The following is a 14,362-nucleotide window of genomic DNA, read 5'->3' as shown; positions in this document are numbered from 1 at the left end:
TCTAATTACCTTTACAACGCTGGCATTCCTCCAACAAGCTCAGTCTTACGGAGAAATAAGGATCAACGGTAACCCGTGCAAACTCACTGCTATCGAAGACGACGGCCTTTGGCTCACAGTCAAAAATTTACCCAAATGGATTCAATGGGATTCAGTCCTCAGCACGTTACGTCAATACGGGGAAGTGAAATCTCACCGCTTCGACGAATACCCTCAGCTGAAGGGTGTGAAGAATGGCGACAGAGCTATTAAAATCAAGATGAACAAATTGGTAATACCCAACGTGCTATATTTTGGCAAGAGTCGCGCTCTTGTGTTCTACCGTGGCGTAGTGAAAAAATGCTTCTTCTGCGACGAGGCAGGACATAACGTCTCGTCTTGTGAGAAGAAGAAAGGGAAACAGCAGCAGAAACCGAAGCAAACCGCTGAGGAAGCGCAACTGGAGAACCGCGAATATTCCGCTGAAAGGCCAGAGAAAGAGCTCACCTCGATCGACGGCCCGACGACATCTACCGAATCCTACGACGTCGCCGATCCTTCGGAAGACGAATCAGAGTGCAGATCCACCGTGCATTCACTAGAACAAACCACGTCACCCGAACCTGAAAAAGAAAAAAATATTAATGTACTTACCTTCGGTGCAACTTACAACCAGTCCGGTTCGCCAAACGAGAATTTGCAAGTATCAGTTCCTCCAAAATCAGATTCCAAACGAAACAACCAGGGCAATACAAAGAGCCAGGGAAACATGCCCAAGATAAAGAAAAACGATGAAGAGACCAATGATGAGGAAACCAGATCAGCCGACGGACCCCGATGGGATCCTGAAACCTGGGCAGTAGGAGACAAACCCGACCTAACGAAACTAACTCGAAATGAGCTACAAGTACTCTTCGATCGCGTCAATCGGGAACCTTCAACCGGAGTTGATTCAATTGACTGGGCCATAGACGAATTCCAAGACAACATCAGATCCACCATCAAAAGTTATCCGAAACGCCGCATCAGTACCACTCCAACGAAAAAAGCGAAAAAGGGCAAATCTACAGGTTAAAAATTTGAACACTTTTTAAATTTTGAACTATATTCTGCATATTTTAAAACAATATGCTTTTAAGTTTTACATTCAAATTGAATGGAAATGTAGATTTTTAATCTTACATCCATTAACTTAGCATTTATGTTTTTTTTAACTTTACGTTCATAAACTTTGTAAATATTTTCTTTTAGCTCTACCTAGTTTAATTTCTTGAAAATCATTTTGCGCTTTCACTTGTCTCCTTTTTGTTAACGTCTTAAAGTAACTGTAAATTATCACTAATAATTTTGCAATATAACGATCTGCTGTAATTTAAAATAATTTAAAAAGCAGAAAAAAATATACGACCAGGGTACTGTAAATATTTGATTTTTTAATAAACAAATTCAGTATCTGTTCTTATCAGCTTAATATCTGATACGGGTCCCATCGGGGCCCAAGATATTAAACTTATTTTTGGACGGCGACGGAGTGGTCGGAGCTTGCTCCACCTCCGCCACGGGTCGGCCTGGTATTGCAGTAAATCCGGGATCGGCCCACTTCTCTCTTGAAATCAAAAATCAAACGGTCTTATAATGGCGCACTGCGCAACACAGTATTTCCGGGCAATGTTATTTGGCTGTCTTTATATTTATTTCTTTATTATAATATATTGCCCCTCTGACGTCATAAGTGGTAAAATCCTTATTGTCGAATAGTTAATAATGAAGAATCGGAAAGATTCCAGTTTTTAATTTTCTTTTACCTAGTTATACACTCTTTTTCGCGGTATTTTCACGGAGGATAGGAAGGGAGGCGAAGTAGGAGGGATGAATGGCGGCAAGATTGCGGCAGCTACGCTACGTCTAGCCGCCATTTTTCCGCCGCTAAGCTTCTTACAAGGATGCTGCCGCGTTCATCCCTCCTACTTCGCCTCCCTTCCTATCCTCCTTGGTATTTTCCTGGGCGCGTCCGTGCTTGGTTTTCCCCCTTTCAGTCCTATCCTCCATTATGGATACCCAAGGAGTGGATGCTAGACTCCCCGCTAAGGGCAGAGGCAATGGCCGACGAGCGGGAGGCAAGTAAGAGGGGTAAAATAAAGGCGCGAAAAGAGGTTGTTCTGTGTTATTCCTGTGGTTTTATTCGTAACCCAAGGTTCGTAAATCGTGCATGTTCTAAGTGGTTGGCTGAAGGAACCGGTTTTCATAACGTAAATTCGCGGGTTTCGGTATGGTGGGTAGAGACAGCGCGCCCCTCATTTTTACGTCATTGGGTTCCAGCCAAGATGTTCCGCGTAAAGAGAAAACACGAAATAAGCCCCTCTCCATTTTTTTTCTCTTCCCGTCTTCCGTGGACAGTGAGTCGCCGCCGGGGGCCCGCCGCCCGCGGCTTCGCCCATGCGGCGGCTACATTACCAAGATATAAAGTGGCAAGGCTTATTTTTGGTAAGTACAAAATCATTTATTATATATTGCTCTATAATTAACTATATTTGGAATTAAATATTTTTGTTCTATTTATCTCAAAGTCATGATTATTCCTAACATTAATAGTATTAAACTTAATATGATATATCTTTTGTTAAAGTAGATTAGGAATTTATAATTTTAATATTTATAGAGGAGTTCGGATTTAAAATGTTATATTTTTCTAATAAGGATCTCAAAGATCTGACTTTTGAAATGTTTGTTACTTTTTCTAAGTATCAATAAAACATGACATTAAATTTATATTGTGCCAAGGTTCATTTTTATATTTTACATAAACTACATCACCTAAAACAATTAATAGATAAAAGTTAGCTATATTATTTTGTTTAAAAAATATATCTCTGTCTGTGGTTTGTTTTGATATTTTGTATTTTTGGGTTACTCCCCTAATCCATGCGGCTGTCCCATGATAAAACCTTATATGAAACATTTTCCAAAAGTCCTTTTTTAGATTCAACTATTTAAATTACATTTAAGATTAAAATTTAGAACAAAAAATATATTTCACAATTAGAATTTGTTAATAAAATTTTAACTTTGGACTTAATTCCAAAACCAGAAAAGGCCATTTCAGAGTGGATTTTACCGCGGAAATGTTTTTGTTTAGAGATAAACGTTAGTTAGTTAGTTAGTTAGTTAGTTAGTTAGTTAGTTAGTTAGTTAGTTAGTTAGTTAGTTAGTAAGTAAGTAAGTAAGTAAGTAAGTAAGTAAGTAAGTAAGTAAGTAAGTAAGTAAGTTAGTACTATTTTAAGTACAAGCCTTAAGTAGAATAAAATAAAAACCAATTTTCTCGCCATTTTATTTTGTTCAATTTTGATACTAACATGTATTTTATTCACGGGAAGATGCTGCCAGTTGTTAAAAAAAGGCCAAGAGTTGACCGAAATAATATTATCGTCTGGGCGAACTTTTAATTGCATAAAAAAAGCAGCGTCAAAATGATAGGATGAAGGTATTTTCCTGTTAAAAGACGCAAATCCCATCCCGCGAAAATAAATGAGTAGCCAACGGCACGCGGTGTTCCCAGGTGGTCTCCCTCCCAAGTACTGACCGCGCTCGACGCTGCTTAACTTCGGTGATCAGACGAGAACCGGTGTATTCAGCGTGATATGGCCGTTGCCGCTAGGGTGTAATTGATAGCGGTGGACAAGCCGCGACTAGCCAGGTCCTGGTAGGTTGGTGATCGCCGAGGGCCACCGGCTGCATGCGGCTCCAATAGAACGTTCTATACACTCTTTTTAGAAACGTTTACTGGGCGCCGATATTATCGTACAGACAACCAACGAGCAAGCCCTTTACCGCAGAAATTTCATCCCCCCCCCCCCCCAAAACCAGTTTTTTTCATCACCCTCCCCGTAGACTGTAAGGTGATGGCGGTCGATTGGGAAGGCGCGTTTACGAATCTATAAAATTGGTGTGGTGTGCTTTCCCCCTTTGGAGTTCGGAGGAGGTGAAGGTTTGGCCGGTTTTTCGTCTTAGAGAAATATATTTATCTGGCAAACCCGTAAGAAATTGAGAGCAGTCAATTTTTATTAGTAGCGTAGTTGCTAGCCTAGGCTTCACATATTTCCGGCTTTCCGCGCCTTTTTTCTTATTTTAAATGATTTTTGTAATAAATGTATGATGGCAAATAAGCAAAATTCTCGAAAATACTAGTCCCAAATCCACGTGTTTAAGATGAAACTTAGATCATGAAAATATCCTTAACCCCAAACATACTTCAACACCTAGGGTGCCTCCTACAACTCCTAAAAGGTACGTCTCTAAAATATTCATATAAAGACAGGACATAAGCCGAATTCTCTTAAACCAAAGAATAACAAAAGTTGTTAGTCCTGCTGAACCAGCTCTATAGTCTGTATGAAAAGTGACCGGTTATGGTCCACTTTTATAGAACGCTCTATTCGCTTATAATAAATTTTTCCTAAATGGTCATTTAAACGCGTTTGACGTAGAATCTAGTACACTTAATACGTTATTTATGGTCCTATAAACCACCATTTAGATTTTTTTTCCATACGGCCCGGTAAAGTGGCCCACTCTACTGTCTCTAGCCGATGACCCCAAAAGTGCCAGTCCGGGCCTGGCGGTGTACCTCTCTTTCACGGATTCAAGATATCGTCTTCTCCTTTGTTCGCGCGATGGCTACAAACGTTGTCATCTCCCACCAGGACCAACATTCGGTGACGTAATTATGAAATATTTGAAATGCTCGAATTCTCTCTTTTTACTTTGTTAAACAGTGACGGCTCCTAGCGGGTTATCGCTTCTCGGCCTTTTGGCTAAGATCAAAGTGTAGTATCTGTTTCCATATCAGTTCTATACGGAGATCTTAGTCGGGGGGCGAGAAGTGTTTCTACGCCTTTAAGGCGAGTTTGCCTGCCTTGTCGAATGATCCTGTTCCGGTGCCGATCTGTTCCGCTGCTGCGTTCCTGCCTGTTCCTGAAAAGAGAAAACTACCTACCTGGTACTAACCTTACGCCTCTGCTGAAGGGTTCCTCTGACGCCGCTCCGACTTGGAGCTCCACTCACCAGACGACATCCTCCTAGCCTGAAATGGCTACAGAGGAGAAGAAGCGTACAGCTCGGCTGGAAGTCGATGCTGGTTTCCTTGACGTCGCCAATCTTTTCCACGAGAAAATGGGTCCTTCATGTTTGGACACCTTGCAACCTGTTGGCAAAGGTATTTTTCTAATTACCTTTACAACGCTGGCATTCCTCCAACAAGCTCAGTCTTACGGAGAAATAAGGATCAACGGTAACCCGTGCAAACTCACTGCTATCGAAGACGACGGCCTTTGGCTCACAGTCAAAAATTTACCCAAATGGATTCAATGGGATTCAGTCCTCAGCACGTTACGTCAATACGGGGAAGTGAAATCTCACCGCTTCGACGAATACCCTCAGCTGAAGGGTGTGAAGAATGGCGACAGAGCTATTAAAATCAAGATGAACAAATTGGTAATACCCAACGTGCTATATTTTGGCAAGAGTCGCGCTCTTGTGTTCTACCGTGGCGTAGTGAAAAAATGCTTCTTCTGCGACGAGGCAGGACATAACGTCTCGTCTTGTGAGAAGAAGAAAGGGAAACAGCAGCAGAAACCGAAGCAAACCGCTGAGGAAGCGCAACTGGAGAACCGCGAATATTCCGCTGAAAGGCCAGAGAAAGAGCTCACCTCGATCGACGGCCCGACGACATCTACCGAATCCTACGACGTCGCCGATCCTTCGGAAGACGAATCAGAGTGCAGATCCACCGTGCATTCACTAGAACAAACCACGTCACCCGAACCTGAAAAAGAAAAAAATATTAATGTACTTACCTTCGGTGCAACTTACAACCAGTCCGGTTCGCCAAACGAGAATTTGCAAGTATCAGTTCCTCCAAAATCAGATTCCAAACGAAACAACCAGGGCAATACAAAGAGCCAGGGAAACATGCCCAAGATAAAGAAAAACGATGAAGAGACCAATGATGAGGAAACCAGATCAGCCGACGGACCCCGATGGGATCCTGAAACCTGGGCAGTAGGAGACAAACCCGACCTAACGAAACTAACTCGAAATGAGCTACAAGTACTCTTCGATCGCGTCAATCGGGAACCTTCAACCGGAGTTGATTCAATTGACTGGGCCATAGACGAATTCCAAGACAACATCAGATCCACCATCAAAAGTTATCCGAAACGCCGCATCAGTACCACTCCAACGAAAAAAGCGAAAAAGGGCAAATCTACAGGTTAAAAATTTGAACACTTTTTAAATTTTGAACTATATTCTGCATATTTTAAAACAATATGCTTTTAAGTTTTACATTCAAATTGAATGGAAATGTAGATTTTTAATCTTACATCCATTAACTTAGCATTTATGTTTTTTTTAACTTTACGTTCATAAACTTTGTAAATATTTTCTTTTAGCTCTACCTAGTTTAATTTCTTGAAAATCATTTTGCGCTTTCACTTGTCTCCTTTTTGTTAACGTCTTAAAGTAACTGTAAATTATCACTAATAATTTTGCAATATAACGATCTGCTGTAATTTAAAATAATTTAAAAAGCAGAAAAAAATATACGACCAGGGTACTGTAAATATTTGATTTTTTAATAAACAAATTCAGTATCTGTTCTTATCAGCTTAATATCTGATACGGGTCCCATCGGGGCCCAAGATATTAAACTTATTTTTGGACGGCGACGGAGTGGTCGGAGCTTGCTCCACCTCCGCCACGGGTCGGCCTGGTATTGCAGTAAATCCGGGATCGGCCCACTTCTCTCTTGAAATCAAAAATCAAACGGTCTTATAATGGCGCACTGCGCAACACAGTATTTCCGGGCAATGTTATTTGGCTGTCTTTATATTTATTTCTTTATTATAATATATTGCCCCTCTGACGTCATAAGTGGTAAAATCCTTATTGTCGAATAGTTAATAATGAAGAATCGGAAAGATTCCAGTTTTTAATTTTCTTTTACCTAGTTATACACTCTTTTTCGCGGTATTTTCACGGAGGATAGGAAGGGAGGCGAAGTAGGAGGGATGAATGGCGGCAAGATTGCGGCAGCTACGCTACGTCTAGCCGCCATTTTTCCGCCGCTAAGCTTCTTACAAGGATGCTGCCGCGTTCATCCCTCCTACTTCGCCTCCCTTCCTATCCTCCTTGGTATTTTCCTGGGCGCGTCCGTGCTTGGTTTTCCCCCTTTCAGTCCTATCCTCCATTATGGATACCCAAGGAGTGGATGCTAGACTCCCCGCTAAGGGCAGAGGCAATGGCCGACGAGCGGGAGGCAAGTAAGAGGGGTAAAATAAAGGCGCGAAAAGAGGTTGTTCTGTGTTATTCCTGTGGTTTTATTCGTAACCCAAGGTTCGTAAATCGTGCATGTTCTAAGTGGTTGGCTGAAGGAACCGGTTTTCATAACGTAAATTCGCGGGTTTCGGTATGGTGGGTAGAGACAGCGCGCCCCTCATTTTTACGTCATTGGGTTCCAGCCAAGATGTTCCGCGTAAAGAGAAAACACGAAATAAGCCCCTCTCCATTTTTTTTTCTCTTCCCGTCTTCCGTGGACAGTGAGTCGCCGCCGGGGGCCCGCCGCCCGCGGCTTCGCCCATGCGGCGGCTACATTACCAAGATATAAAGTGGCAAGGCTTATTTTTGGTAAGTACAAAATCATTTATTATATATTGCTCTATAATTAACTATATTTGGAATTAAATATTTTTGTTCTATTTATCTCAAAGTCATGATTATTCCTAACATTAATAGTATTAAACTTAATATGATATATCTTTTGTTAAAGTAGATTAGGAATTTATAATTTTAATATTTATAGAGGAGTTCGGATTTAAAATGTTATATTTTTCTAATAAGGATCTCAAAGATCTGACTTTTGAAATGTTTGTTACTTTTTCTAAGTATCAATAAAACATGACATTAAATTTATATTGTGCCAAGGTTCATTTTTATATTTTACATAAACTACATCACCTAAAACAATTAATAGATAAAAGTTAGCTATATTATTTTGTTTAAAAAATATATCTCTGTCTGTGGTTTGTTTTGATATTTTGTATTTTTGGGTTACTCCCCTAATCCATGCGGCTGTCCCATGATAAAACCTTATATGAAACATTTTCCAAAAGTCCTTTTTTAGATTCAACTATTTAAATTACATTTAAGATTAAAATTTAGAACAAAAAATATATTTCACAATTATAATTTGTTAATAAAATTTTAACTTTGGACTTAATTCCAAAACCAGAAAAGGCCATTTCAGAGTGGATTTTACCGCGGAAATGTTTTTGTTTAGAGATAAACGTTAGTTAGTTAGTTAGTTAGTTAGTTAGTTAGTTAGTTAGTTAGTTAGTTAGTTAGTAAGTAAGTAAGTAAGTAAGTAAGTAAGTAAGTAAGTAAGTAAGTAAGTAAGTAAGTAAGTTAGTACTATTTTAAGTACAAGCCTTAAGTAGAATAAAATAAAAACCAATTTTCTCGCCATTTTATTTTGTTCAATTTTGATACTAACATGTATTTTATTCACGGGAAGATGCTGCCAGTTGTTAAAAAAAGGCCAAGAGTTGACCGAAATAATATTATCGTCTGGGCGAACTTTTAATTGCATAAAAAAAGCAGCGTCAAAATGATAGGATGAAGGTATTTTCCTGTTAAAAGACGCAAATCCCATCCCGCGAAAATAAATGAGTAGCCAACGGCACGCGGTGTTCCCAGGTGGTCTCCCTCCCAAGTACTGACCGCGCTCGACGCTGCTTAACTTCGGTGATCAGACGAGAACCGGTGTATTCAGCGTGATATGGCCGTTGCCGCTAGAGTGTAATTGATAGCGGTGGACAAGCCGCGACTAGCCAGGTCCTGGTAGGTTGGTGATCGCCGAGGGCCACCGGCTGCATGCGGCTCCAATAGAACGTTCTATACACTCTTTTTAGAAACGTTTACTGGGCGCCGATATTATCGTACAGACAACCAACGAGCAAGCCCTTTACCGCAGAAATTTCATCCCCCCCCCCCAAAACCAGTTTTTTTCATCACCCTCCCCGTAGACTGTAAGGTGATGGCGGTCGATTGGGAAGGCGCGTTTACGAATCTATAAAATTGGTGTGGTGTGCTTTCCCCCTTTGGAGTTCGGAGGAGGTGAAGGTTTGGCCGGTTTTTCGTCTTAGATAAATATATTTATCTGGCAAACCCGTAAGAAATTGAGAGCAGTCAATTTTTATTAGTAGCGTAGTTGCTAGCCTAGGCTTCACATATTTCCGGCTTTCCGCGCCTTTTTTCTTATTTTAAATGATTTTTGTAATAAATGTATGATGGCAAATAAGCAAAATTCTCGAAAATACTAGTCCCAAATCCACGTGTTTAAGATGAAACTTAGATCATGAAAATATCCTTAACCCCAAACATACTTCAACACCTAGGGTGCCTCCTACAACTCCTAAAAGGTACGTCTCTAAAATATTCATATAAAGACAGGACATAAGCCGAATTCTCTTAAACCAAAGAATAACAAAAGTTGTTAGTCCTGCTGAACCAGCTCTATAGTCTGTATGAAAAGTGACCGGTTATGGTCCACTTTTATAGAACGCTCTATTCGCTTATAATAAATTTTTCCTAAATGGTCATTTAAACGCGTTTGACGTAGAATCTAGTACACTTAATACGTTATTTATGGTCCTATAAACCACCATTTAGATTTTTTTTCCATACGGCCCGGTAAAGTGGCCCACTCTACTGTCTCTAGCCGATGACCCCAAAAGTGCCAGTCCGGGCCTGGCGGTGTACCTCTCTTTCACGGATTCAAGATATCGTCTTCTCCTTTGTTCGCGCGATGGCTACAAACGTTGTCATCTCCCACCAGGACCAACATTCGGTGACGTAATTATGAAATATTTGAAATGCTCGAATTCTCTCTTTTTACTTTGTTAAACAGTGACGGCTCCTAGCGGGTTATCGCTTCTCGGCCTTTTGGCTAAGATCAAAGTGTAGTATCTGTTCCCAGCTATTTCGCTGAAATCTTGGCCGAAAGGCCGTTAAGCGACGTTTACGCTCCTCAGCCTGTTCCTGCGATGCTGACTTACCTGCCGGTACTCTGACGTCTCTGTTCCTGTTCCTGTTTCTGCCGCTGCTGATTCCGGTTCCTCTGCTGTTCCTGTTTCCGCTGCTGTTCCTGGTCCTGGTCCTGCTGACACTTACCTGTCGCTGCTGATCCTGGTCTCCACGCTGTATCCTGACTTGGCTGTTTCCTGCCACTGCTGCTTGACGCTGTTCCTTCCTGGGACTTGCCTTCATCCGACGATCCTCCCATAGCCATCATGGCTATGGAGGTGAAAAAACGCACTGCTCACCTTCAGGTCGACGCCGGATTCCTGGACGTCGCTCGGACCTTCCACGATAAGCTCGGCAGTGACTGCCTTGACACGCTACAACCTCTTGGTAAAGACAAGTTTTTAATAACTTTTACAACCCTGGCCTTCCTGCAACAGGCTCTCTCCTACAATGACCTCGTTATCAACGATAAACCTTGCCGACTCACCAGCGTCGAAGATGACGGCGTCTGGGTTACCATAAAAAACCTACCTCGCTGGATCCAATGGGACTCTGTCCTCACCACCATGAGACAGTATGGAACCATTAAAGCTCACCGTCTGGACGAGTACCCTCAACTGAAAGGACTCAAAAATGGAGACAGATCGGTAAAAATTAAAATTGAGAAACAAATACCCAATGTTGTTTATTTTGGGCGTAGCCGAGCGCTAATATATTACCAAGGGGTCGTGAAGAAGTGTTTCTTCTGCGACCAGGAGGGACATACGGCGTCCGCATGCGAGGCAAAAAAGGCCAGAAAGGAAGCAACCGAGAGGTCCGAGCACGTCCAGGAAGGGGAAAGCTTGGAAACCCAAGAAAAGATTGTGGCACCCAAGGAGCAAGAGCTCGCAACGGTATCAGCGGAATTGGCGGACCCACCCAGCGACCACCAGGAACCCCAGCCCAAGAAACGCAGCAACAGTACATATGTCCATCCGCAACAACTAGAGAAATTAAAGAACTATTCACAGGCAGAACTACGAGATTTTAGGGAATTCCTCGAGACTACCGAAACAATAGGCGACCGCAGGAAACAAGTGTATTTCGCGCTGATCAACAAGGAACAGGAAAAATTCTCCAAAAGACGAATGACCAACTCTCCAGGGAAATCAATAAAGAAAGGCAAGACAGAAGACGTTGAGAAGACATTCGCTAGCGCCACCAAAAACACACCGGAGCAAGATCTTTACGCAGATTACGTAACATACTGAATTTTTTTTTTAATTTTACTCAAATGTTTTAAAAACCTGAAAAAATAGAAAAAAAGAAAACAAATACTTACCTTGATCGTATATGAACTTGGACACTCCTAGAAATTAAAAAATGTAAATACTTGATTTTTTTAGCTTATCCGACTTTGTTCGCGCTAATTTAACTAATTAAAAACGCGAACAAATATAACAAATGTAAAAATGTAAATATGTAAAATCAAACGAAGCTTTTAATAAACAATTAAAAGTATCTGTTCTTATCAGCTTAATATCTGATACGGGTCCCATCGGGGCCCAAGATATTAAACTTATTTTTGGACGGCGACGGAGTGGTCGGAGCTTGCTCCACCTCCGCCACGGGTCGGCCTGGTATTGCAGTAAATCCGGGATCGGCCCACTTCTCTCTTGAAATCAAAAATCAAACGGTCTTATAATGGCGCACTGCGCAACACAGTATTTCCGGGCAATGTTATTTGGCTGTCTTTATATTTATTTCTTTATTATAATATATTGCCCCTCTGACGTCATAAGTGGTAAAATCCTTATTGTCGAATAGTTAATAATGAAGAATCGGAAAGATTCCAGTTTTTAATTTTCTTTTACCTAGTTATACACTCTTTTTCGCGGTATTTTCACGGAGGATAGGAAGGGAGGCGAAGTAGGAGGGATGAATGGCGGCAAGATTGCGGCAGCTACGCTACGTCTAGCCGCCATTTTTCCGCCGCTAAGCTTCTTACAAGGATGCTGCCGCGTTCATCCCTCCTACTTCGCCTCCCTTCCTATCCTCCTTGGTATTTTCCTGGGCGCGTCCGTGCTTGGTTTTCCCCCTTTCAGTCCTATCCTCCATTATGGATACCCAAGGAGTGGATGCTAGACTCCCCGCTAAGGGCAGAGGCAATGGCCGACGAGCGGGAGGCAAGTAAGAGGGGTAAAATAAAGGCGCGAAAAGAGGTTGTTCTGTGTTATTCCTGTGGTTTTATTCGTAACCCAAGGTTCGTAAATCGTGCATGTTCTAAGTGGTTGGCTGAAGGAACCGGTTTTCATAACGTAAATTCGCGGGTTTCGGTATGGTGGGTAGAGACAGCGCGCCCCTCATTTTTACGTCATTGGGTTCCAGCCAAGATGTTCCGCGTAAAGAGAAAACACGAAATAAGCCCCTCTCCATTTTTTTTCTCTTCCCGTCTTCCGTGGACAGTGAGTCGCCGCCGGGGGCCCGCCGCCCGCGGCTTCGCCCATGCGGCGGCTACATTACCAAGATATAAAGTGGCAAGGCTTATTTTTGGTAAGTACAAAATCATTTATTATATATTGCTCTATAATTAACTATATTTGGAATTAAATATTTTTGTTCTATTTATCTCAAAGTCATGATTATTCCTAACATTAATAGTATTAAACTTAATATGATATATCTTTTGTTAAAGTAGATTAGGAATTTATAATTTTAATATTTATAGAGGAGTTCGGATTTAAAATGTTATATTTTTCTAATAAGGATCTCAAAGATCTGACTTTTGAAATGTTTGTTACTTTTTCTAAGTATCAATAAAACATGACATTAAATTTATATTGTGCCAAGGTTCATTTTTATATTTTACATAAACTACATCACCTAAAACAATTAATAGATAAAAGTTAGCTATATTATTTTGTTTAAAAAATATATCTCTGTCTGTGGTTTGTTTTGATATTTTGTATTTTTGGGTTACTCCCCTAATCCATGCGGCTGTCCCATGATAAAACCTTATATGAAACATTTTCCAAAAGTCCTTTTTTAGATTCAACTATTTAAATTACATTTAAGATTAAAATTTAGAACAAAAAATATATTTCACAATTAGAATTTGTTAATAAAATTTTAACTTTGGACTTAATTCCAAAACCAGAAAAGGCCATTTCAGAGTGGATTTTACCGCGGAAATGTTTTTGTTTAGAGATAAACGTTAGTTAGTTAGTTAGTTAGTTAGTTAGTTAGTTAGTTAGTTAGTTAGTTAGTTAGTTAGTAAGTAAGTAAGTAAGTAAGTAAGTAAGTAAGTAAGTTAGTACTATTTTAAGTACAAGCCTTAAGTAGAATAAAATAAAAACCAATTTTCTCGCCATTTTATTTTGTTCAATTTTGATACTAACATGTATTTTATTCACGGGAAGATGCTGCCAGTTGTTAAAAAAAGGCCAAGAGTTGACCGAAATAATATTATCGTCTGGGCGAACTTTTAATTGCATAAAAAAAGCAGCGTCAAAATGATAGGATGAAGGTATTTTCCTGTTAAAAGACGCAAATCCCATCCCGCGAAAATAAATGAGTAGCCAACGGCACGCGGTGTTCCCAGGTGGTCTCCCTCCCAAGTACTGACCGCGCTCGACGCTGCTTAACTTCGGTGATCAGACGAGAACCGGTGTATTCAGCGTGATATGGCCGTTGCCGCTAGAGTGTAATTGATAGCGGTGGACAAGCCGCGACTAGCCAGGTCCTGGTAGGTTGGTGATCGCCGAGGGCCACCGGCTGCATGCGGCTCCAATAGAACGTTCTATACACTCTTTTTAGAAACGTTTACTGGGCGCCGATATTATCGTACAGACAACCAACGAGCAAGCCCTTTACCGCAGAAATTTCATCCCCCCCCCCCCCCAAAACCAGTTTTTTTCATCACCCTCCCCGTAGACTGTAAGGTGATGGCGGTCGATTGGGAAGGCGCGTTTACGAATCTATAAAATTGGTGTGGTGTGCTTTCCCCCTTTGGAGTTCGGAGGAGGTGAAGGTTTGGCCGGTTTTTCGTCTTAGAGAAATATATTTATCTGGCAAACCCGTAAGAAATTGAGAGCAGTCAATTTTTATTAGTAGCGTAGTTGCTAGCCTAGGCTTCACATATTTCCGGCTTTCCGCGCCTTTTTTCTTATTTTAAATGATTTTTGTAATAAATGTATGATGGCAAATAAGCAAAATTCTCGAAAATACTAGTCCCAAATCCACGTGTTTAAGATGAAACTTAGATCATGAAAATATCCTTAACCCCAAACATACTTCAACACCTAGGGTGCCTCCTACAACTCCT

General features: G+C 41.0%; 5 non-coding genes and 3 pseudogenes across 5 annotated transcripts; 5 read left to right on the top strand and 3 right to left on the bottom strand.

Moving 5' to 3' along the window:
• Window positions 1-1,400: 1,400 nt before the first annotated feature.
• LOC149938043 (U2 spliceosomal RNA) lies at window positions 1,401-1,584 on the top strand. Its single transcript, XR_016481648.1, has one exon. It is a non-coding gene; the product is annotated as a U2 spliceosomal RNA (small nuclear RNA).
• Window positions 1,585-3,510: 1,926 nt separating this feature from the next.
• LOC149938042 (5S ribosomal RNA) lies at window positions 3,511-3,629 on the bottom strand. Its single transcript, XR_016481868.1, has one exon. It is a non-coding gene; the product is annotated as a 5S ribosomal RNA (ribosomal RNA).
• A 1,141-nt stretch (window positions 3,630-4,770) lies between these two features.
• LOC149938041 (U2 spliceosomal RNA) lies at window positions 4,771-4,902 on the top strand (annotated as a pseudogene).
• Window positions 4,903-6,598: 1,696 nt separating this feature from the next.
• LOC149938040 (U2 spliceosomal RNA) lies at window positions 6,599-6,782 on the top strand. Its single transcript, XR_016481647.1, has one exon. It is a non-coding gene; the product is annotated as a U2 spliceosomal RNA (small nuclear RNA).
• A 1,923-nt stretch (window positions 6,783-8,705) lies between these two features.
• LOC149938039 (5S ribosomal RNA) lies at window positions 8,706-8,824 on the bottom strand. The gene has a single exon (XR_016481867.1). It is a non-coding gene; the product is annotated as a 5S ribosomal RNA (ribosomal RNA).
• Window positions 8,825-9,962: 1,138 nt separating this feature from the next.
• Window positions 9,963-10,106, top strand: LOC149938038 (U2 spliceosomal RNA; annotated as a pseudogene).
• A 1,426-nt stretch (window positions 10,107-11,532) lies between these two features.
• Window positions 11,533-11,712, top strand: LOC149938037 (U2 spliceosomal RNA; annotated as a pseudogene).
• A 1,902-nt stretch (window positions 11,713-13,614) lies between these two features.
• Window positions 13,615-13,733, bottom strand: LOC149938036 (5S ribosomal RNA). The gene has a single exon (XR_016481866.1). It is a non-coding gene; the product is annotated as a 5S ribosomal RNA (ribosomal RNA).
• Between the last annotated feature and the right edge of the window lie 629 nt (window positions 13,734-14,362).

Source organism: Leiobunum rupestre, chromosome 6, assembly GCF_980474605.1.
Source record: "Leiobunum rupestre chromosome 6, qqLeiRupe1.1.hap1, whole genome shotgun sequence".
Taxonomy (NCBI): domain Eukaryota; kingdom Metazoa; phylum Arthropoda; class Arachnida; order Opiliones; family Sclerosomatidae; genus Leiobunum; species Leiobunum rupestre.
The sequence above is the reverse complement of the archived record's forward strand: the minus strand, read 5'-3'. Positions and strand labels throughout refer to the sequence as shown.